The 25,893-nt window shown below is 43.1% G+C and overlaps 1 protein-coding gene across 1 annotated transcript in view; it reads right to left on the bottom strand.

Moving 5' to 3' along the window:
• Nucleotides 1–25,893, bottom strand: part of LOC144692275 (MOB kinase activator 3C-like) — a 70,951-nt gene that overhangs the window by 27,798 nt on the left and 17,260 nt on the right. The window lies entirely within an intron of this gene.

Raw genomic sequence — 25,893 nt, 5'->3', positions numbered from 1 at the left:
ATCAATACATCCTATCACCTTCAAAGATCTATGCATATGAATACCCAGGTCCCTCTAACCCAGCATAATCTTCACAAACTGTGGCTTTAAGTCTGTATTGCCTTTCTCTATCCATTCTGCTAAAATGCATGACCTCACATTTCTCTGTATTTAATTCCATCGTCACCTGTCCGCCCATTCTGCCAGCCTGTTTATGTCCTATTGCAGCTGACTGTTAAAATACTCACAGTTTGCCACACTTCCAAGTTTGGTAACATTGGCAAATTTTGAAATTTTACTCTATATTCCAATATCTAAGTCATTTTTAAGCATGGCCCTGGGAGTAATCCAGAGACTACTACCTTCAAGGTCCTACTTTTTAAACTTCCTCCCTAACTTCTGAAAGTCTTACCATGGGATCTCAATACCAGCCCTCATTGGTACTGACATGTACCTCAACTTCTGACTTACTTCTTTACCCCTGCGGAACATTCTGCACCTTCTCCATGATGTCCTTTCCTCTGGCACCACGGAAGCAACACGCGGGATTCACAATGACGGGTAAAGAAACGCCTACAAACATGGGCCCCTGCGGCACATGACATGTCCTGAAGTTCCCACGTGGTGCAGGAATTGTAAGATCTCAGCTGCCCATCCATAATCTAAGCAAGAGGGAAAAAAAATCTCAACCCACCCTTTCAGGATCTAGTTAGTACCTTCTTTAAACTATTAATTTTAATTAATGCCTCTAGACCCACTTTGTGCAAATAGTCTTATTTGTTGTTAATCTAATATCTTATTTGTGCTGATGTGGAGACTACATTGCAACATGCAGATGGGAGCTATATGTAGAAAATAAATAGGTCAGAATATTTTCACACTTGTTGAGGAGATGGTGATAACCAAGATGAATCATACTTCATCGTTAGTGTCACATGACATTTAATTTTCACACATTATTAAAGTATGCATCCTGTAAACAAGGTGCTCCACTGTGCACTGTGCAATTATTGATTTCACTGATGACAGAGGAAGACCTATGTATTATTGAGTTTTGTGTTGAAGTAACAGACAGGGTTGAAGAAAATAGGTATATAAAGACTTTTAAAAAGCATTTAATAAAGTAATAAATTTCAGACTTGTTTGGCAAATCAAAGCACCTGGTAATAAAGAGACAGTGGTAACTTGGTTACATAATTAGCTAAGGGATATGAGGCAGCGAGTAGTGGTGAACAGATGATTTTCAGACTGGAGAAAAGGATACAGTGGGATTACAAAAGGGTGGATATGAAGACTTTTCTTGTTACATATAAATGACCTGGACCTGGGTATGTGCTCCTAGTCGTAGATTCCTCAACCCAGCAGAAATAGTTTCTCCCAATCAATGTATTTGTTCCCCTTAACATCTTGAAAACTTCGATCAGATCGCCCTTAACCTTCTAAATTCCAGGGAACACAACCTTAATTTGTGCAATCTCTCCTCGTAATTTAACTCTTGAAGTCTATGTATCATTCTGGTAAATACACGTTGCACTCCATCCAAGGTCAATTTATCCTTCCTAAGGTGTGGTATCCAGAACTGCTCAAAGTACTCCAGGTGTGCCCCAACCAGAGCTTTTTATAGCTGAAAGAAGACTTCTACTCCCCCTACCCCACCTTTTATTCTAATCCTTCAGATATAAAGGCCAGTATTCCACTGGCCATCACTTGCTCATGACATTTTAATGATCTGCATACATGGATTTCCAGGCCAGCCCGTTTGACAGGTTTGGCTCCCTGCTGCAGAACAGGTTGCAGCCCAGGACCAGGTAGATTCCCTGCTCCTTGGGGTAGAGATTGTGAGCTACAGTGTAGTTTGGAGAGAGATTGGTTAGTGGTGGGGTTTAGGAGGAGTGGGGAGAGTCAGTGAATGTTGCCAGGTGGTTATCAGATCACTGAGATGTGGGGAGTCTGAGGAATCCAAACGCCAGCAGGTAAGAAGGTTAGCTTGGGGTCTAGGGGAGGCACTCTTGCTTGATGTGCTTACCTCTTTCGTGCAGCAGTCTTCATTAAAATATTTTAGTGATGTCCTCCTAAAAGCAGGTAGGTTGACATTCTCTCTCCGCCCACCCGCCTCCATTAAAACTAGGAGTGGGTAGGTTCAAGGTTCAAGGTGGGTTAGATTTGGGCATGAGATTTTTAAAACTTTAAACATCCTACTTGACCATAAATTATCCATTTTATTGGGTTTGAATTACACCCTCGGTATGTTTCTGTAACCCCCTCACAGGTTATCAGATAATTTATAGAGTCATAGAATCATTATGGTACAGAAGGAGGCCAATCAGCCCATCAAGTCAATGCTGGCTCTCTGTGGCATACATACTCTCACTTTCTGAGGATCAAGACAACTTTTCTTTAAATAATTTAACAGGAAAGTATATAATGGGCAAATGAAAAGGAGATTGTGCAGACATGCATCATAAAATTGGCAAAGCGTTGATTTGAACTCTTGTGGTTCTCTATGGCATTTTCTGCGAAGGTGTTCCTCAGAATGGAATGTGAGTGCGGCATAGTCAGCGAATAGCAACTCTCTGATGAGGACTTTGCATACCTTTGCCTTGGATCTTAGGCCAGAAAGGCTGAACAGCTTTCCATCAGTTCTGGTATGTAAACAAACACCTTCCGTACCTGAAGGCAGAATATGTCAAAATGTGTTGGGGCCAGAACACAACCTGTTTGACCCCACTGTGGATCTCAAAGGGTTCAGATGTTGCCCCATCGTAGCTGACCTTACCCATCACGTTGTCATAGAAAGAGGAGATTATATTGAGAAGCTTTGACAGGCCAATTTCTCCAGCAGTTTAAATAAACCAGCTCTGTTCACATAGTCGAATACCTTGGTGAGATTGAAGAAGGCAGTATATAGTGGTCTCTTTTGTTCACGGCATTTCTCTTGCGGCTGCTGGACTGAGATCATGTCAGTTGTAGATCTGAAACCACACTGGGATTTGGGGTAGATGTGTTCAGCCAGGATCTGCAGTCTAACAAGGACAACATTGGCAAATACTTTTCCCATGACGTGCAGCAGGGAGATGCCTTGATAATTGTTGCAATTGGTGCAGTCGCCCTGTTCTTATATAGATCCACAACCTCTGAATCACTCATGTGGGAGGTGGTTGGGGGGTTGGGTGGGGGGGGGGGGGGGGGCGGCGGCGGCGGCGCGGGGGCGGAGGGGGGGAGGGGGGGTGCAGTACATGGTAATCATCAGGAGTTGCCCATGTATGACCTGATGCCATGAGAATTCATGGGAGTCGAGGTTAAGGATACTCAGGGCAACTTCCTCCAGATTATATACCACTGTGCTGCCACCTCTGCTGGGACTGTCCTGCTGGTGGGACAGGACAGGGACATATCCAGGGATGGTGGCGGTGGTGTCTGGGACATTACCTGTAAGGTATGATTCCATGAGTATGGCTATGGCCATGAGTATAGCTGTTGCTTTACCTGTCTGTGAGACAGCTCTCCAAATTACAGGAAGGACGTAATAGCTCTGGAGAGAGTGCAGAGGAGGTTTACAAGAATGTTGCCAGGGTTAGACAAGTGTAGCTACGAGGAGAAATTGGATAGGTTGGGGTTATTTTCCTTAGAACAAAGAAGGCTAAGAGGTGACTTGATTGAGGTGTACAAAATTATGGGGGAATAGATAGAGTGGACAGGATAAAATTGTTTCCCTTGGTGGAGAATTCTAGAATGAGGGGACATAGATTCAAGATAAGTGGCAGAAGGTGTAGGAGGGACATGAGGAAGAACTTTTTTACGCAGAGGGTAGTGGGTGTCTGGAATTCACTGCCCAAGTTGGTGGTAGAGGCAGAAACCCTACACTCTTTTAAATATAAGTGCCTGGATCTGCACCTTAAGTGCTGTAAACTGCAGGGCTATGGGCTGGGTGCAGGAAGGTGGGATTAGAAAGGGCACCTGGGTGTCCTCGGGCTGGCATGGACAAGATGGGCCAAATGGCCTCCTTCTGTGCTGTAACTTTTCTATGGTTCTATGGCACAAGCCCCCAGATGTTAGTAAGGAAGAAACCAAAAAGCGAAAATGCTGGAAAAACTCAGCAGGTCGAGCGGCATCTGTGGGGAGAGATCGGTGGTGGGGAAAATAAGGATAGATGGGGGATAAAAAAGGGGATAAAACCATGGATAAATGAATAAAAATAAAAATAAGTGGATAAGAAATAAAAATTAATGTAGAAAATAGGGGATCAAAAAAGGGGTGAGGATAGAAGAAAGAGTTCATGGTCTAAAATTGTTGAACTCAATGTTAAATCCAGGGGACTGATTCTATATCACAGTCAGTGCTGTGGTAGCTGCATGTGTGGAGAATGCTGTTCAGAGATCAAGGGAAGAATTTTCCTGTTGGCGTGCGGGGGCGGGGCCAGGTCGCCGATGCGTAAAATGACACGTGGTGACGTTGGGCGGGCGTCCCGACGTCACTGCGTGTCATTTAGATTTTCAGTTCAGCGGGTCCGCAGCCAAATCAGCTACGCGCCCGCCGAACTGTCCAAGGCCGATTAAGGCCATTTAAAACCTAATTAACTCAATTCAATAAACTGCCCGTCCAACCTTAAGGTTGGGGGGCAGGCGAAGAGCCCAGGCGGCCTTCGCATTTTTCATGAAACCTCATCCACAGGTGAGATGAGGTTTCATGAAGTGTTTCAAAATCTAATAAAAATTTATACTTTTATTCTTTGACATGTCCCAGCTCATGTAATAGTGTCACATGAGGGGACATGTTTTAAAAGTGTTAAAAACCTTTATTTAAAAATTTAACACTGAAACAAATCTCCCCGAGGCACAGAGGTGCCTCAGGGGGACCTCTGCACTCTCTTGTGCGCGTGCGTAAAAGAGTGCAGGGAACCACTCAGGGAATCCACCCCCCAACCCCGGCCTGCACAGGGAGCACTCAGCGTTTCCAGGTGACCGTCACGCTGGGCGGGCCTTAATTGGCCCGCCAACGTAAAATGGCGACGTGTCCCTGATCGGGAGCACCGATCGGGTTCACGCCCCACCCTCCCCGCCCCCGCCCCCCCACCGATGGGGGGACATTTCTGGCCCAAGTCTGGTAATGATCAGATCCAGCTATTGCCAATGGCCTGATTCTGGACGACTCCAGGACAACTTGTGGCATGGTTTGAACTGAAAGATGGTGTTAATTGCACAGCTGCAAAACTCTAGTCTCATTTTGTTCTCATTTAGTATTCCCAGGCCGTGATGTCTGATGCAGGAGGGCCAAGCTTCATGGTTTGTGCCCACTCTTGCATTGAAACGCCCCAGTAGGTAAAGATGTCCTGACCTAGAGGGCTGCGTTTTACAGGAGGGCGGACGGCTCACCCCCACACCCCTCACCCCATCCCCCCACCTCGCCCAGAAGGAAAGTCGGCTGGAAGTCACTCTCTGCAAGCCCACCCCGCAGCCATAATGCACTGAGGGCGGACTGACTTGGCACACGGTGGGATTTCCGACCCTCACCCAGGGGGGAGTCCCGCCCTCCAGCAGTCCCAGCTGCACCAAGAGCTCAGTAGTGGGCGCTGCCAGGATTGCAGTCAGTTCCAAGAAGAAGGCCCAATGGATCCTGGAGTGAGGTAAGTCCACGGTATTGTTCAGGGAGGGTTTGGCCAGCTTAGGGAAGGGGTGCGGTGTTGGGGGTTGGGGGGGGAGCGGGGGTGGCGTTGGAGGGGGTGGGTTTTGGAATACAGGCAGGTCGGAAGAAAGGGGGACATTATCTTATGGGGGGCTGCCCCTGATGTGCAAGAAGCAACCCCCACCCCGAAGACAGTAACCCCCCCCCACCAACCTTCCTTCCCACCCTTTTTAAAAACTTGTTTCAAAGAACGGGCTACCCATTCCTGCCTGCCTGCCCATGCCAACTATACTGTGGAATGGAATATTATTGGGGTCAATTGACTTGTAAACAAACTTAATTGACCCTTAATTATTTATTTACATATGGTGGGCGGGCTGCCAATTTCAGTGCCTGCCCACCTACCATGTTATGGGGATAAGCTCGGTGGGGTGGGGGGGGGTGGGGGGGAGGGTGGGAAGATGGTGGACTGGGCACCCGCCCTATTTTATGTGTCACCCCACCCCCCCACCGGAAATAGGCCTGGCGAGGCCACGTAAAATCCAGCCCAGGGATTCTGCTGATTGCAGCGTCAAGCTCCTCGTGTAACTAGTCCTTCACCTCTGTAGTAGAGCAGAGTTGGAGCATTAGTACTTCTAAGGTTAACTGGTCCTGTTTGAGTTGAGAGGCGGATTGGAGAGAACACATTCTGAATAATTTGTGGGGGGTTCTATCATCAAAAGTAGCGAGTTCCTGGTTCGAAGTCAGATAAAGCGCAAAAATTAGTTGACTATTAATACTAATGCATGAGAGAATCTCCTGTCATTTTGCTCATGGTTAGTCAAGAGGAAATAATGGCATAGCTTGGTGATTGTAATGCTGATGGTGACCAATTCATTTTAATCCATGCTATAATTTACAAACCTACATCAATGTGCCTTTTACCTGGTCTTTGTCACAACAACCTAAGGCCCGGAATTTTGCCACGATGGAGAGCCTCTCCATCATGGTGAAAATCCCAGAAATGGCCGGAAATTCGAAATCCCGCCCCCAAAACCGGCATTTCCCATCTTCGCAGGTACAGGACTGAAGTCGGGCCAGAGTTCGCGCATGCGTGATTTGTGGAGGCAGTTGGCCATTTAAATTGCCAGCTGCCTCCACTGAAGAGGGATTTTGGAAGAACAGCAGTGTGGAATCCAGAGTGTGCAGATTAGAACAGGCAAGAGGAGGTCTGAACTTGATAGATTCTTATGGATAGCCAGGTTACCTCTTTGGAGAGGTAAGGTATCTCTTTAAGTAGGGTCCCAGGACACCTTTGGGAGAGGTAAAGCAGCCTTTGGGATTGTTAAAAGTGAACATGATTATGCACCTTTTACACACAAACTCATTGAAACCTTCAAACTGTCAAGGAACTATTAAAGAGCTGTCCAGCTATTGAGAAACTTTCCAGCTGTCAAGGGGCTGTCCAGGAACTACTCAGCTGTCAAGGAAATGCCCATGAACTATCCAGCTGTCAAGGAAATGTTAAGGAGCTTTCCAGATGTCAAGGAGCTCCCCAGGAACTGTCCAGCTGTCAAGGGAATGTCCAGCTGTCAAGGAAATGTCCAGGTGTCAAGGAAATATCCAGGTGTCAAGGAAACTTTGAGGAGCTGTCCAGCTGTCAAAGCTCTCCAGGAATTGTCAAAGCTGTTAGGGAACTGTCCAAGAATATTAGGTGAGTTGGCATGAAGGGGGTAAGGGCAATGGGTGTGGGGGCGATGAATTGGTATGAGTCGGCATGAAGTTGGCATAGGGGTGTGAGGGGCCTTGGGGTAGGAAGAGGGTAACTAAGTTCACATACTTTTAACAATTCCAAAGGGTGCCATGAAGGAGTGGGTGGGGGTCATGGGTTGGCATTTTTGAGGCATGACCCACCCTAACCACTTACCCACCTCATACACAACCACCTTATCCATGCTACCTACCTACCCATTCACTCAAACATTCGCCAACATTCACACTGAACCTTTAAATGCACCATATGGCAGCTAGTGCCATAAAATGGGGATGTGCTCTGTCTTTCTCTGACTCCAGTCCGTTCTGATGGAGTTCCCAGAGGGACGCTGCGCTGCGTATTTCTCTGACACTCGGGAACGGAAGACCCTGGAAATAATGCATAGCAGCTTGGAATCCGGGCAATCTTCGAGCGCAATGCCGACCTTCGTTGACGCTGCTCGAAAGATCGAGGCCAATGTCAATGACAAAAACATATTTCAATGAGATAGGTAATTTTATCAATGATGAATGCGATTAATTTTTCGACTGCTTCACAGCCCTATTTATTAAATAAAAATATTGAACGCAATAGCCGTCTGAGGAATAAGATTGCTTTAGAAATCTAAAAATCAAATGAGTGCAAGAATTCTTTCATCAGAGCTCTTTGGTTCAATTTAAGTCAAAACTGTTGCATATATTAGTGAGATGCTACTTTTATGTAAACCAAGCTTAGGAGGGATTTATCCTATGCAGTAAACACCTGGCTAGAAAATAATTAGCTCCGCTGACCAAATCTAGCCAGTCACTTGCGATGAAATGGGACTGATGGCATTGCACTCTGACAAATCACACACTGCACTACAGCGACCTTCAATTATTTCCTAAATGGTCAAATTTCACTCGAGGGCGGGTTGCAGGATTGAGCGTTATACCCCAGAGTCCAACACCTCATGACCAAAATAGAGAAGAACATAAAACATTCACTGCTTAAAATGTCTTGAACATTTGGAAATCTGGTTATTAATACCTACTTTAATGTCACAAAACAAAACCCGGTACATAAATGTATTGGAGTTGATATTGTAAAGGTTGATCTTTCCAATGTTATTTTTCATACAACTGCCATTTGCACAGGAGTGTGTCATCTTCTGATCAGTAGGTGTTTGTGTTGTAGGGTGGCCAAGTTGTACTATTAGTAATAGAGTTGAACTGCAGACACTTGGTGGAAACATTAAGTTAATTTACAATATGTTCAGCAGCAACTACATGTGTGCTTCAAACTCCAACTCTACTCTGTTGCTTGAGGTAGCCTGTGCTACTCTCCTATTGGTTTCTACAGACCATGTGATCTTTCTTAACATATTATTCTTAAAGGTACATTACACACTAAATAAAACCATAATTACCACAGTTTGACTCTCAGTTCACTCTCAGAGCATGACTATGGTAACCACATCTCAGCACCTTAACTGTATAGAGATGACCTCCTGTAGTGCACACGGCAGGCAGCTAACCATATGCACCAATTAGAAAGTTACTGCATTATAATGCAAAATAAAATACAAAGTCACATTTTTAGAGTTGAAAGGCTGTCCAAGGAGGGTAATGAGCTGCTGAGGCAGATGTTGATCTCCCACAACAAAAACAAAAAATGCTGGAAAAACTCAGCAGGTCTGACAGCGTCTGTGGAGAGAGAAAAAAAACAGAGTTAACGTTTCAAGTCCGTATGACCCTTCTTCAGAGCTGAAGAGAGGTGGAAAAGTGATGAAATTTATACTGTTTAAGGGGGGTACAGTATAAATTTAATCATATTTCCACTTCTCTTCAGCTCTGAAGAAGGGTCATACGGACTTGAAACGTTAACTCTGTTTTTTTTCTCTCTCTACAGACGCTGTCAGACCTACTGAGTTTTTCCAGTATTTTCTGTTTTTGTTTCAGATTTCCAGCGTCCGCAATATTTTGCTTTTATCTTAAGTGTTGATCTCCCATGTTAGTGCCCCCCTTCATTATGATATATTTGAATATTTTCACCAATCTAAGGATTTGGCAGGAATTCTGAAAAGAAATTAGACATCATGAAGACAGCCAAGGTAAGTGTACATGTCTGGGGACACATTCCCAAGAAAATTTCGAATTTGTGCATTAAAAATGATGTCTAGTAGTTAATTTTAAATACTTATACACTTCACAATTTTTAATAGTTAAAAAAAGAAAATCAACCTGAGATACCAGACAATTTTCCCACATCCAAATATTCCACTAGCCCAGATCACAATGGTGCTCTATCAACTCTGAACCCAGGTCACAGAAAGATCAGGAGGAACTGAAGTGCTCTGCCTGTTCCGGAGGCGTCACAGTTAACCCACCTCATACCCTCCCATCGTGGTAATCACCCGAGCAGTTGAGGTTGCCTCAACATTGATGTCTTCCCTTGAGTGAGCTGCTGTGAAAGAGCAGGGATGTCAGCTCAAATACATTGAGGACCAAGAACCAGTTTCCATCAATGCTCAGGCCTCTCGGTTCACGTGTATGCTACTCACATAGTGCTAAACCAGAAATAGGCCCAGACGAATTTCTATCCCGAAGTGTGTTGGAGCTCCAATTTGCTGTTGTGATAGTTGGGCATTTCTAGTTGAGGATGTTATTGAGGCTGCACTGACAATGGGGAAACCTTTCATCAGTGTTTGCTACTGAGTGCATTAATGCAAGTGCATTAATGCAATTTCCATTTAGACAAGTCTTGAAAATACTATCTTTGGGGTGCATGCCACTATGGTGTGTAGCAGTTCTCCATCCCTGAACGTCAGGACAGTGTCTCACTCAGCATGACTAAATCATAATGGTGCATAGTCATCCATTGCTTGGGAGTTTTCAGTGGTAATGTCTCGAAAGAAACTGCCCCCTGGAGTATCTCCACCTGCCATCACAGTCCACTGTTCACTTGGTGCCACCTACAGACCAAACAGGGCACAGCAACAGCAGAAAGAATGCAGGAATTATACTGTGCCGCAAAAAGATGTTTATGAAACAGACATTTTAAAACATTGAAACCAAAGAAGATAAACTTTATTTTTAAATTATAAATCTCGGATGTAACAAATGTGATCACACCATCAGATGCCTCAGACAGATCCGAGGGAACTTTCTTGACCTGTCAGTATGGACTGTATTCAAATCCAGGTCTGAGTTCTAATCAACTAATCATCAAAAATGCATACATAGCCATTAAGCAAATGTATAACCATTTATATGCTAAAAATACAGTGACAGGCTTGTTTCATCACTTACAACATTAATTTTTTTCTATTCTTAAGATTTAATTTGCACTGCCCATGATGATACATCGACATGCAAAATATTAACAAGCTTTACATTAACCTCACAGGGCCATCAGTGTGAATTACCCACAACTACTTCTTACATGAAGTCACCTCAGTGGCTTATTGACTATAAATTAGGCCATTACATCACTGACCATTCATGATTATGTTTTTATTGTTTTTTTTATCTTTCAATGCACTCAAAAGCATGGTTGGTGAGATTCCTCTGAAAATTATGAATGTGCTTTATGATTTTGATTTATATTTTAGGATTCTACAGTTGAGAATAACAGTTTGGAAATTCCTGGGCCCTGCTTCTCTGACACAGGTACATTGGAACAGACCCTGACTTACAAACCTCAATCCATTCTTGCCCAAGACAGGATGGAGGTCATTCACGTAGCCAGGGTGGACTGCCAGCAGGTGCAATGAGCATCAGAGGTGTCCACCCCAATGTGAGCCAATCTGTTCTTGAAGGCAAGAGCAGAATCCATTAGAGGCCCATTAACACTTTGGTTGTCACTTGGGCACTCTGACCAAAGAAGGTAATCAGTCCCCTCTCAGGTTGAATGCCTTACTCTAATGTGGGTCTGAGGCCTCAAAAGGATTAACCCCAGGTCTCAACTTCCATGGAGGTCTTTCAAGAGCATAAAGGGGGAAACTGGTAACTCGCAGGACAGTTCCCTTGGTGCAGGGTAGTAGTGGGGAAAAATATCCATCCATGGCCACCACAACCAGAATAGAAAGGTACAGTCCAAATCAAGCAAGATCCAGGCCAATATTCTGCCCCACAAAAATTTCCGTGTCTCCAGGGGTGTAAACGAGACTTAAGCATTCCAGCGCCAGGAATTTTAGAATCAATGAACGTGAAACTGAACCCAATAGCACCCATCATTTGGGAACTACCAAAGTGGTGTCTGATGTGTATGCAGTCGAGCTGGAAGGCATATTGGTGAAGGTGTTAGAGCGCATGCAGCTACCAACCGCTGCGTGTATGCAGGGAAGATAAATCGTGATGTCAATCAATGTGCAACACTGATTTGACGCTAATGCTGCCATTTTGGAGCTCAGTGCTCCAGCCAGTGCCCTCTCGCAGCTGAACATGGGTTAAGCAGCAGAAAAGAGCCCCTGCACCAGCACTAAGGAGATCATCAACTACATACAGGTTAGTTGCTGGTTGATTTCGTCTAGCTGTTGCTATGATTCTTTTTTTTAATTCATTCATGGAAGGTGGGCATTGTTGGCTAGGCCCATCCCTAATTGTCCTTGAGAAGGTGGTGGTGAGCTGCCTTCTTGAACCACTGCAGCCCATGTGGTATTCTACATGTGTTTGGTGCTTTCCATAGTTGTTTCAAGCTGTAAATATCTACAGGGAGTGGTGTGGCAAGAGCTGAAGGACTTTTTCCCGACTTAAGGCTCCTTCACCAGTTGCTGCCAGACATCAGTGCCTTCCCTTTGGAAAAAAGCATGATTGGAAGAATGAAAAGAGGTCACCCAGACCAGGATAAGCTGCGAGAAGAGTGAGGAGGAAGAGGAAGTGAAGCAGCAACCTATACAGCCCTTTTGCCTGGACTCTGGAATTAAAAGTCTAATGATGACCATGCATTGATTGTCACAAAAACCTATCCTGTTCACTAATGTCCTTTAGGGAAGGAAGTCCCATGGCATCAGGTCAAACATTGACAAGGAAACTACTGCTAGTTACCATATACCGCCCTCCCTCAGTTGATGAATTAGTATTCCTCCATGTTGAACACCACTTGGAGGAAGTATTGAGGGTGGCAAGGGTGCAGAATGTACTCTGGGTGGGGGACTTCAATGTCTATCACCAAGGGTGGCTCAACAGCACCACTACTGACCGAGCTGGCCACGTCCTAAAGGTCATAGCTGCTAGATTGGGTCTGTGGCAGCTGGTGGGGGTGGTGAGGGAACCAAGATGAGGGAAAAACATACTTGAGCTCATCCTCAGCAACCTGCCTGCCGCAGATGTATCTATCCATGACAGTATCGGTAGGAGTGACCACCGCACAGCCCTTGTGGAGATGAAGTCCCATCTTCACAATGAGGATAGCCTCCATCGTATTGTGTGGCACTACCACCATGCATAGTGGGATAGAGTTCGAACAGATTTAGCAACTGAAGACTGGACATCCATGAGGTGCTGTGAGTCATCAGCAACAGCGGAATTGTACTCAACCACAATCTGTAACCTCATAACCCAGCAGATCCCCCACTCTCCATCGAGCCAGGGAAACAAACCTGGTTCAATGAAGGGTGCACAAGGGCATGCCAGGAGCAGCATCAGGTATACCTAAAATGAGATGTCAACCTGGTGAAGCTATAAAACAAGACTATTTGCATGCCAAACAGTGGAAGCAGCATGTAATAAACAGAGTTAAGTGATTCCACAACCATCGGATCAGATCAAAACTCTGTAGTCCTGTCACATCCAGTTTTGAATGGTGGTGGACAATTAAACAACTAACTGGAAGGGGAGGCTCCACAAATATTCCCATCCTCAATGATTAGGGAGCCCAGCACATCAGCGCAAAAGACAAGGCTGATCTTCAGCCAGAAGTACCAAGTAGATGATCCATCTCGGCCTCCTCCAGAGGTCCCCTGCACCACAAATGCCAACCTTCAGCCAATTCGATTCCTTTCATGTGATATCAAGAATGGCTGAAGGCAATGGATACTGCAAAGGCTGTGGGCCCTGACAATATTCTGGCAATAGTACTGAAGACATGTGCTCCAGAACTTGCCACGCCCATAGCCAAGTTTTTTGCAGTATAACTACAACACTGGCATCTAGCCAGCAATATGGAAAATTGCCCAGGTATGTCCTGTACACAAAAACCAGGACAATTCCAAACTGGCCAATTACTGCCCAATCAGTCTACTCTTGACCATCAGTACAGTGATGGAAGGGGTCATCAACAGTACTATCAAACGGCACTTGCTTCGAAATAACCTGCTCATTGACGCTCAGTTTGGATTCTGCCAGGATCATTCAACTCCTGACCTCATTACAGCCTTGGTTCAAACATGGACAAAAGAGCTGAACTCCAGGAACATCATGGCAGCATTTGACCGAGTATAGCATCAAAGAGTCCTAGCAAAATAGAGTCAATGGGAATCAGGGGAATATTTTCCATTGGTTGAGGCCATACCTAGCACAAAGGAAGATGGTTATGGTTGTTGGAGGTCAATCATCTCAATTCCAGGACATCACTGCAGGAGTTCCTCAGGGTAGTATCCTAGGCCCCAGCCATCTTCAGCTGCTTCATCAATGACCTTCCTTCCATCATAAGGTCAGAAGTGAGGATGCTCACTGATGATTGCACAAAGTTCAGCACCATTCGCGACTCCTCAGATACTGAAGCAGTCCATGTCCAAATGCAGCGAGACCTAGACAACATCCAGACTTGGGCTGACAACTGGCAAGTAACTTTCACACCACACATGTGCCAGGCAATGGCCATCTCCAACAAGAGAGAACCTAACCAGTGCCCCTTGAAATTCAATGGCATTACCATCACTGACTCCCCCACTATCAACATCCTGGGCGTTACTCTTGACCAGAAACTGAACTGGACTATCCATGTAAATACTGTGGCTACAAGAGAAGGTCAGAGGTTATGAATCCTGCAGCGAGTAACTCATGTCCTGAGTCCCCAAAGCCTGTCCACCATCCACAAGGCACAAGTCAGGAATGTGATGGAATACTCTCCACTTGCCCGGATGAGTGCAGCTCCAGCAATGCTAAAGAAGCTTGACACTATCCAGGACAAAGCAGCTCACTTGATTAGAACGCCTTCCACAAACATTCACTCCACCCACCACCGACGCACAGTAGCAACAATGTATACCATATACAAGATGCACTGCAGGAACTCAGCAAGGCTTATTAGACAGCACCTTCCAAACTCACGACCTCTACCTAGAAGGACAAGAGCAGCAGACACATGGGAACACCACCACCTGGAAGTTCCCTTCCAAGCCACACACCATCGTGACTTGGAAATATATCACCATTCCTTCACTGTTCCGGGGTCAAAATCCTGGAACTTCCTCCCTAACAGCACTGTGGGTGTACCTACACCACATGGACTGCAGCAATTCAAGAAGGTAGCTCACCACCACCTTCTCAAGGGCAATTAGGGATGGGCAATGAACGCTGGCCTAGCCAGCAATGCCCACATCCCATGAATGAATAAAAAAAAGCCCACTGAACAATCAGGAGAACCCCCTTAGAATTGACCTCCATACCATTAATAAGAACAGCAGAATAGGAGCAGTAGTAGGCTGCAGGGCCCATTAAGTCTGCTCTGCCAGTCAATAAGATCATGGCTTAACTTTTCAAATCAGCTCTACTTTCCCTCCCCATCCCCCCACCCCTTGATTTCTTTAGTACCCAAAAATTTATCAGTCTCAGTCTTGAATATATTCATCAACTGAACATCCTCAACCAACTGGAGTAGGGAATTCCAAAGATTCATAAGCCACTGAGTGAAGAAATTTCACCTCATATCTGTGCTAAATGGCCCATCACTTATCCTTTAACCATGGCCACTAGTTCTAGGCTCCCAGCCAAGAGAAACAGCTTCTTACCATCTACCTTAAGCAGGGAGCTGGTGGTGCAGTGGTAATGTCACTAGACTAATAATCCAGAGGCCCAGGCTAAAGCTTTGGGAACACAGGTTCAAATCCCACCTTGGCAGCTGCTGGAATTTAAATGAATAAATCTGGAATTAAAAGCTAGTCTCAGTCATGGTGACCATGAAGCTGTTGTTGATTGTCATAAAAGCCCATCTGGTTCACTAATACCCTTCAGGGAAGGAAGGAAATCTGCTGGCCTGCATGTGACTCCTGCCCTACCGCAATGCCATTCAGTTGCATCAAGCTGCTAAAAAGAATGTAAACAGACAGCATTGACTTAGGAACCAGAATCAACAAACACACCCAGCCCTCTCAACCCTGCAAAGTCCTCCTCACTAACATCTGGAGGCTTGTGCCAAAATTGGGTGAACTGTCCCACAGACTAGTCAGGTAACAGCCTGGCATTTGCTTCTGCTTCAGTTGTGTTGGCACCACAGACTACCATCTATATTCCGCCAATGTTTCTTTTTACAGATGTGGTTAACAATGATAATGACCAGATAATCTTTTTTTTTTTTTGCGATGTTGATTGAGGGGTAGATATTGGCCAGGGCACCAGGGATAACGGCCCTGCCCTTCTTCAAATAATGCCAGGGAATCTTTTATATCCAACAAGCAGATGGGCCCCAGTTTAACGTCTCATCCATATGACATAGTCATCCTCATGGAAACATGCCTCATAGACAATGACCCAGACACCAACATCACCATCCCCAGCTATGTCCTGTCCCACCAGCAGGACAGACCTACCAGAGGTGGCGGCACAGTGGTACACAGTCAGGATGGAGTTGGCTTGGGAGTCCTCAATACTGATTCCGGACCCCATGAAATCTCATGACACCAGATCAAACATGCGTAAGGGAACCTCCTGCTGATTATCACTTACTGTCTCCCCTCAACTGATGAATCAGCACTCTTCCATGTTGAACACAAATTGGAACAAGCACTGAGCATGGCAAGGACACAGAGTGTACTCTGGGTGGGGGACTTAAACGTCTATCACGAAGATTGGCTTGGTAGCATCACTACTGACTGAGCTGGTCGAGTCCTAAATGACATAGCTGCTAGACTGGGTCTGCGGCAGGCGATGAGGGAACAAGAGGAAAAAACCTACTTGATCTCGTCCTCACCAATCTACCTGCCGCAGATGCATCTGTCCATTTCAGTATTGGTAGGAGTGATCACTGCACAGTCCTATGGCAGTGGAATTTCTTTCCTCACATTGAGGATACCCTCCACTGTGTTGTGTGGCACTCCCAAAATGCTAGATGGGATAGAGTTCGAACAGTTCTAGCAACTCAAGACTGGGCATCCATGAGGCGCTGTGGGCCATCAGCAACAGTGGATTTGTACTCACCCACAAATTTATAATGCATCTTCTCTAGAACACAGGTGTCAGTTTTCTCTCGACTGAACAAACTGCTTCCTTTTTCTTTAAATACCTAAGTATTAACTTGTCAGAGAGGAAAAAAGCAATTGTAATGTACAGTTTACATGGCAGCAGTTAAAGTTGGCAGAGGCCAGTTTCCGGGGCAGTAAATACTGCTGGGGTAATGATTAGTTACCACAAAGAGGTAGGATAAGCTGGTGGCTGGATAGTGTATGATTTTGAGCAGTTTCTGGAGAAGGTTAGTTCATAAAAATAAAGCAAAAACAGGTGGTTATATTGGGTGAGAGCTTTTTCTTTCCCTCCAAAGTGTAATATCTTGATTAATGATCCCTCAATGATCAATTAAGGCTCAAGATGACACTCTCAAATTGGAATTGACTAATTATGGCGAATCAAATAACTAGGGCTGTAGAGAGGGCTTTAAACTAAATGGTGGTGGGGGTGTGGGGGGGGTGGTAGGGTTCTGGAGAGGGGATATATAGGCTTACAAAGCAAAAGGATATGGCAGCATTGCAGGGTAGCTATTTAAGTAATGATACCCAGAGTATGATAGGAAGGGTTAGAGTGTACAAACATTAAAAAAAGCAGCAGCAAATAGGGCCAAAGGGGGAAAAAAAATGATAAAAAGGCAAAATTAATGGTTCTTTACTTAAATGCACGTAGTATTCGGAACAAAATAAAAGAATTAAGGGCACAAATAGAGGTTAATGGGTATGATCTTATAGCCATTACGGAGACATGGTTACAAGGAGATCAAAGCTGGGAACTAAATATTCAGGGTCATGTAACTTTTCAAATAGACAGGCAGGAAGGAAAGGGTAGTGAGGTAGCTTTGTTAGTACGAGACGGAATAAGTACGATAGCAAGAAATGATCTTGGATCGGAAGATGTAGAATCCATATGGCTGGAGGTAAGAAATAACAAGGGGAAGAAGACACTGGTGGGAGTAGTATATAGGCCCCCTAACAGTACCAATACTGTATGACAGGGTATAAATCAGGAAATAATGAGGGCATGTAAAAAAGACAGTACATTAATAATGGGTGACTTTAATCTTCATGTAGATTGGACAAATCAAATTGGCAGAGGTAGCCACGGGCAAGAATTCAAAGAGTGTATTCGGACAGTTCCTTCGAACAATATGTTGTGAATCCAACCAGGGATCAGGCTATTTTGGATCTGGTAATGTATAATAAGGCAGGTTTAATAAATGATCTAAGAGTAAAAGATTCCCTAGGAAACAATGATCATAATATGGTAGAATTTAGCATTCGGTTTGAGAGTGAGAAACTTGGGTTGGAAACAGCTATGCTAAACTTAAATAAGGGTAATTACAAAGGAATGAGGGCAGAGTTTGCTGGAGCTGACTGGGAAAGGAGTTTAGCAGAAAGAACGGTTAATGGACAATGGCAGATGAAAATAGTTCATGACTCACAACAAAGATATATCCCAGTGAGGAAGAAGGATCGTAGGAAGGGGGATAAACCAACCATAGTTAACTAAGGAAGTTAAGGATAGTATCAAATTGAAAGGAAAAGCATACAATGTGGCAAAGAATAGTGGTAAGCCAGAGGATTGGGAAAGTTTTAAAAACCAACAGAAGATGACCAAAAAAGTAATAAAGAGGGAGAAAATAAACTTTGACGGTAAACTAGCAAGTAATATAAAACGGACAGTAAGAGCTTCTTTAAATATATAAATAGGAAGCGAGGGGCCAAAGTGAACATAGGCCCCTTAGAAAACGTGGCTGGGGAAATAATAATGGGGAACTAGGAAATGGCAGAGGAGTTGAATAAATACTATGCATCAGTCTTCATGGTAGAAGACTCTGATAGCATTCCAAAAATACTAAATAATCAAGGAGCAAAAAGGGGGGAGAAAATAAATACAATAACTATCACTAGAGAAAAAGTACTAGGGAAACTAATGAGTCTAAAGGCCGATAAGTCCCCTGGACCTGATGGATTGCATCCTTGTATATTAAAGGAAGTAGCTACAGAGATAATAGATGCGCTGGTAGCAATTTTCAAAGAATCCTTAGGTTCTGGAAAAGTTCCAGAGGATTGGAAATCTTCCAATATAACACTCTAATTCAAAAAGAGAGGGAGACAAAAAAAACTGGTAACTACAGGCCAGTTAGCTTGACATCCGTCATTGGGAAAATGTTAGAATCTATTATAAAGGATGTAATAGCAGAGCATTTAGAAAGGCATAATATAATGAAGCAGAGTCAGCATGGCTTCATGAAGAGGAAATCATGCCTGACAAATTTATTAGAATTCTTTGAGGAGGTAACAAGCAGGATAGATAAAGGGGAATGAGTAGATGTAATATATTTGGATTTCCAAAAGACATTCGATAAGGTACAGCACGTAAAGCTACTTAATAAGATAAGAGCCCATGCTGTTGGGGGTAGTATATTAGCGTGGATAGAGGATTGGCTAACGAATAGGAGACAGAGAGTTGGGATAAAGGGGGACATTTTCAGGATGGCAACCTGTAATTAGTGGAGTAGGCTGTACAATTTTGGATGCTAACTTCTATCTACTCAAAAGCTATTTGGTTGCCTTTTTGCTTTATTGAAATCTTCACTGACTCCATTTAAACAATGCAGATTATTTTAGTTTCTCTGTTAACTACTATGATTTAATTAACAGCTAGGAGGAATTCTTAGCAAGAAAAGTATTCTTGCCATTTAACAGATTTGTTTACATACACTTTAAAAAAATCTTTTGATTCTGGAACTCTACATCTGGGATTCATGTTGCCCAAAGAAATTACTGGCATCTCCAACCCAATTTGCCTGATCTTTCAACACCATGAACAAAAAAAGAATTGTGTCAACAAATTCTAAACCATTATCTTTTCAGTTTTCTGATAAATATCAGTACCATATATCATTTTAAACCACCATAGGGGTCAGTGCTGGGGCCTCAATTATTTACAATATATATTAATGACTTAGATGAGGGAAGTGAATGTACTATCGCCAAGTTTGCGGATGACACAAAAATAGGTGGGAAGGCAAGTGGTGAGGATGGCACAAATGAGTCTACAGATGGATATAAACAGGTTAAGTGAGTGGGAAAAAACTTGGCAGATGGAATATAATGTGGGAAAATGTGAGGTTATACACTTTAGCAGGAAGAATAGAGAAGCTGAATATTATTTAAATGGAGAAAGACTGCAGAAAACTGCAGCACAGAGGGATTTGGGTGTCCTCATGCATGAATTCCAAAAAGCTAGCATACAAATTCAGCAGGTTGTAGGGATAGCAAATGGAATGTTGGCCTTTATTTCAAAGGGAATGGAGTATAAAAATAGGGAAGTCTTGCTAAAACTATAAAAGGCACTAGTTAGACCACACCTAGAATACTGTGAACAGTTTTGGTCCCCTGATCTAAGGAAAGATATACTGGCATTGGAGATATTCCAGAGAAGGTTCACTAGGTTGATCTCAGGTATGGAGGGATTTTCTTATGAGGAAAGGTTGAGTAGGTTGGGCCTGTACTCATTGGAGTTTAGAAGAATGAGAGGTGACTTTATTGAAACACAAAAGATTCTTAGAGGGCTTAACAGGGTAGATGCTGAGAGGTTGTTTCCCCTTGTGGGAGAGTCTAGGAACAGAGGGCATAATCTCAGAGCAAGGGGTCACCCATTTAAGACAGAGATGAGTATGAATTTCTTCTCTCAGAAGGTAGTGAATCTGTGAAATTCTTTACAGCAGAGAGCAGTAGAGGCTGGGTCGTTAAGTATATTCAAGGCTGAGATAGACAGATTTTTAATCAGTAAGGGAATCAAGGGTTATGGGGAAAAGGCAGGAAAGTGGAGCTGAGGATTATCAGATCAGCCATGATTTCATTGAATGGTGGAGCAGACTTGATGGGCCGAATGGCCTACTTCTGCTCCTACATCTTATGGTCTTGTGGGCAGAATCCCTGCTGGTCAATGTTAACACTTTGCTCCTCAAACAGCAACATTTGGAAGACAGAACAAAGACCATTCAGGCCATCTAGCTCCCCTTGAATGAAACTTGTTCAATTTTGTATCATTATGGAATCCCCCTAATTCATTTAAATTGCCTGAGGGAAGTAAGTAACTCCAATTGTGTTCAAGTATTAGATTTAATTTGATACCTCTTTGAAATGAGAAAGATGAACCACCTACAAAATTATGGATGTCATTTTCTGTCACACAAACAATTTGTCTCAAATCTCAGTGACAAAATAATTAGTGTGTGGTTTGCATAGCTTTATAAATCTATTTAACAGTGGAAATCTGCAGCGTCTTGTGTAATAATAGAATTAGGCACTTGAAATGGTTCCTGCCAACCCCCATTACTGGAATTCCATCCTCGAAGGAATCATTCCAGGAAGCATATGAGAAATGAACTAGAATCAATCTCACGGTAAATTCACAGAGGTGGAGTTTAACTGAAAACAATTGTGTTTTTAGGGCAGGTTCATCTAATATGTAAACCCGGAAAGAATTAAGAACTTCTGCTAGTTGATACAATCCCAATACACTATACAGAAGATTGATGGGATGCAGTGATTGTATTCTCGTCCGCACATCATTTTAAGTTGATAATCTTAGAAGGGCTCAGGCAAAGGACAAGCATTTCATTGTAGAAAAGGGAAAACATGATGCAAGATCATTTGAAATAGTCACTTCAAGTCTCTCTCACAGATACACACACACACACACCTCTTTGCAAGAGTTCATAGTTGAACTGGCTGATGCTAGGAGGCAGGAAGCCAGCCTATTTACTGAACCAGAGAATGTAGTGTCAACCCTGTCAAAATGTATGACAAAAGGCAGGCACAATACAATTTTGGATGCTATATTCTGTGTACGCGACAGCTATTTGGCTGCCTGTTTGCTTTATTGAAATCCTCACTGACTTCATTTAAACGATGCAAATGATTTTAGTTTCTCTGTTAGCTACTATGATTTAATTAACAGCTAGGAGCAATTCTTAGCAGAGTATTCTGGCCATTTAACAAATTTGTTGACATACGCTTCAAAAAAATCTTTTGATCCTGGAATTTTACATCTGGGAATCATGTTGCCAAAAGAAATCACTGGCATCTCCAACCCAATTTGCCTGGTCCCTGAACACCATGAACAAAAAAAAATTGTGTCAACAAATTACAAACCATTATCTTTTCAGTTTTCTGATAAATATCAGTGCCATATATCATTTTAACCTGTATAATAAAACAGCATTTTGATCGTGTTCCAGCCTATCAAGAATAATCAACCTATATTTCTGATGCCAGTGTTTGCATTCTCATAATCAACTCAACCCATGGGTCTAGGAATCATCACTACTGCAGGAAACTGCATTTTCGTTTTGCTGTACTGCCATGTCCATCTTGGTCTTCCTGGGGTTGGCCATTATACAGTTCAGACAGTATACTTTGTGGTTGACCCTGGCTGCATGACACTGGCTCACCAAACATTAACGGTGAGAGAGCTGGTAGCATTAAGACAACAGAATAAAATCAGCTCATTTAAAAACTTGCTTTGTGGGGGAACTGTAAGCAAAATAACAAAATGTATCAAATGATACCCAAATGAAGAAATTACCAATGACATTTCACTTTTTGTAGCTTTTACTTTAACACAAAACAGAACCAATGTAAATTAAACATGAATTAACAGGCATATGATACTTCAAATAAAAAGGTAAATTTCACTTTAAATAGTTGATACAACAAAGACATGTCCTATAGAACTAAAAGAATCTGCATCACTCCCCACAGACATGTAGCGCCATGTGGAGTATTCCAAAGTTCTCTAACTCATCCTGTGGTACATAGGATCACTCACTTTCCTACTCAATCAATTCAGCCCTCAAGTCATGTTCACCAGCAGCCATATTCCACCCGAGGTCCACGGAAATGGTCGTCATCTGAACAACACACTCCTGCAGAACTGCCTTAGCTAGGTTCACAACAGTCTTTATGGCACAGATTCCTCAGAGACTCCTTTATCTGATTCCTTAAAAAAAACCATTAAACAGTTTGGTAGGCTCTGTCAAAACTTAAGCAGCAGCAGTAAAATTGTCCAATTGACAATCGCTGCTCTAATCCTAGCTGCCTTCAGCTTTCTGCCCTGTTTAACTGTATTATACACACAGCTCCTTGTAAATGTCCCTTCTTTGCTCTCCCCTCTACTGTAGCTTTCCTTCGTGATGCAAACTTTTAAAAGCCCTTTTCAAAGATCCTTAAAAACAATTACAGATTCCACAGACATTTTAAAGAAGTTACAAATTTTCCTTACTGTACTGCTTGTGGGTCAAATGTCATCACACATAGCTTGCCTGTGTCTGGTCTACAAAACCATTGGCTTGACTGGAGAATTATTCACACAATTTCATTGATAAAAAGGTGCTATGACGTGCAACTGGAAAATGAGAGGCTGACCAAAAGATTAGAGGTGGGCACAGTGGTGATTTTGTCTTATTTCCTCTGATCACTCTTTGATGTTGTTTGATATAGAGGTAGGAGTTAAGTATGGAATAAGCAAAGATAAATCAAGGAGCAGGCCTATTTGTCCAAGAAGCAAATTCACAAATACGCTCTCCAATTTATTTAAATTCCTGAACAACCAAAGATAGGACTCCACGTTATCCATAGCAAAATGAAGTGAAGTTCTAAAATTTTAATCTCATATTGCAATCAATGTTATTTATCCTAACTGTATTGCACAGACGATTTTGTCAATGAGGGTGGCTGATGGTTGAGTGCTGGTAGTTGTGCCTGTGGCAGTCCAAATCACATTGTGGTTTCAGCTTCAGCAACAGTTCTTCAGCAAGCCGCAGGTGGCAAAGCAACGCCCACTGTAGAGGGAAAATTGTTTGGCTGCTGCTTATAGATGGTTGCCAGATAAGGCCTGTTGGAAGGTTGCATACTCCGAGGAATGAGGAAAGATTGGCAGGGAACTGGAAAATTTGAGAGAGCTAGAAAGAGCATTCCTACTCCTCCTGACCCCTGAAAAATGTTTTCCAAAAAAAATCCACCTTTTGAGAGAAGAGGCCTCCAGCGGCCCTTTTAAAGATCACGGGTTCCCTTCCAAATTTTGGAGAAGGAGGAGTTTACATGCATGCTTCACCCATTTCTCTTTGAAAGTTGTGATCAGGGTCCTACAACAGGGATGGGACCCCTATTTGCACATTTAAACAACCTGCCTTGAGCCTACCTCAAAGTTAATCGATACACAAAATTCATACAAACATACATATATACAAACATCCAAAATAGGAGAAGTAGGCCATTTGGCCCCTCGTGCCTGCTCTGCCATTCAATAAGATGATGGCTGAACCACTCGTCTTTCGAGTTCTACATTCCCGTCTACCCCCAATACCCTTTGATTCCCTTACCTAACAAGAATCTATCTACCTCTGCCTTAAAAATATTCAGTGACAGCACTTCCACTGCCTTCTGAGGCAGTGTTCCAAAGTTGCACAATCATCTGAAAGTAAAAAAATCTCCTCATCTCTGCCCTAAAAGGGCGACCCATAATCTTAAAACAGTGTCCCCTCATTCCGGACTCACCCACAAGAGGAAACATTCTTTCCATGTCCATCTTGTCATGACCATGCAGGATCTGATATCCTTCAATCAAGTCACCACTTGCTCTTCTAAACTCCAGTGGAAACAAACCCAGTCTGTCTTTGATGTGGCACCTTATCAAATGCCTTCTGGAAATCCAAGTACAGCATGTCTACAGGTTCCCCTTTATCAACAGCACATGTTACTCTTACAAAGAACTATAATAAATTGGTTAAAAATGATTTCCCTTTACAAAACTATGCTGACTCTTCCCGATTACCCTAGGATGAAGTCCTTCTGGATTGGGAGATGTGTCAAACTGCAGCTCATCAGTTTGCTCAGTGTCACTTCCCTAGTGACTGTAATTTCACCAAGTTCCACTCTCTCCTCCACCTCCTGATTTACAGCAATTATTGGAATGTTTTTTGTATCCTTTATAGTGAAGGCAGAAGCAAAATATTTGTTCATTTCATCAGCCATTTCCTTATTATCTATTATTAACTCCTCATTCTCACTTTCTAGAGGACCAACACTCACTTTACTTACTCTCTTGTTTAAAAATCTGTAGAAACACTTACTATCCATTTTTACATTTCTAGCTAGCTTCCTCTCATACTCTAATTTCTTTCTCCTGATTAACCTTTTAGTAATTCTCTGCCATTCTTTATATTCTGACCAATTGTCTGACCTGCCACTCATCTTGGTGGAATTACATGTTTTTTCCTTAAGTTTGATGCTTTCCCTAACTTCTTCCCTAATGAGTGGTGGGTCCTCCCTTTTGACTTTTTCTTTGTAGTAGGAATATACTTTTTCTGAATACTCTGAAATATCCCCTTAAGTATCTGCCGCTGCTTCTCTATTGATCTATCCCCAAGCATAATATCCCAGTTAACTTCAGCTAGCTCACTTTTCATGCCCAGATAGTTGCCCTTATTTATGTTTAAAATACTAGTCTTAGACCCACTCTTTTACTTACTGAATGTAAAATTCAATCACATTGTAGTCGCTGCTACCTAGGGATTCCTTTACTCGGCTACTTTAATTAATCCTGTCACATTACACGATACCAAGTCTAATATAACCGGCTCTCTAGTTGGTTCCAAAATGTGCCTAAGAATCTATCTCGAAAGCATTCTATGAACTTCTCATCCAGGCTACTATGGCCAATCTAATTTTTCCAGTTTGTGTGTAGATTAAAGCCATCCATAATTATTGCTGTCCCTTTATCATAAGCACACAATATTTCTTCTTGTATATTTGTCCAACATTGTGGTTACTGTTAGGGGGCTTGTAGACCACTCCCACTAGTAACTTTTTCCCCGACTATTCCTCATCTCCATCCAGACTGGTTCTACATCCTGATCTCCTGTACCAAGGTCACCTCTAACTATTGCACAAATGCCACCCTTGATTAACAGTGCTATCTGTTTCAGTGAAATTCATATTTCAATGTGACCTCATCAATGAGTTCTGTGGAGTTAAAGTAACCTATTTTTAAATTTGTAATCAAATGCCCTTGAAGTACATTCTACTGTTTCATAAAAACAATAAAGCTTCGAAATTCATTGGCATCTAAGTGCCCAAACTGTGGTGTGGCCCCTGTTCCATGGCAAAAGTTGCCGCCCGCTAT

The sequence above is a fragment of the Cetorhinus maximus genome, chromosome 17 (genome assembly GCF_964194155.1).
Source record: "Cetorhinus maximus chromosome 17, sCetMax3.hap1.1, whole genome shotgun sequence".
Lineage (NCBI taxonomy): Eukaryota > Metazoa > Chordata > Chondrichthyes > Lamniformes > Cetorhinidae > Cetorhinus > Cetorhinus maximus.
The sequence above is the reverse complement of the archived record's forward strand: the minus strand, read 5'-3'. Positions and strand labels throughout refer to the sequence as shown.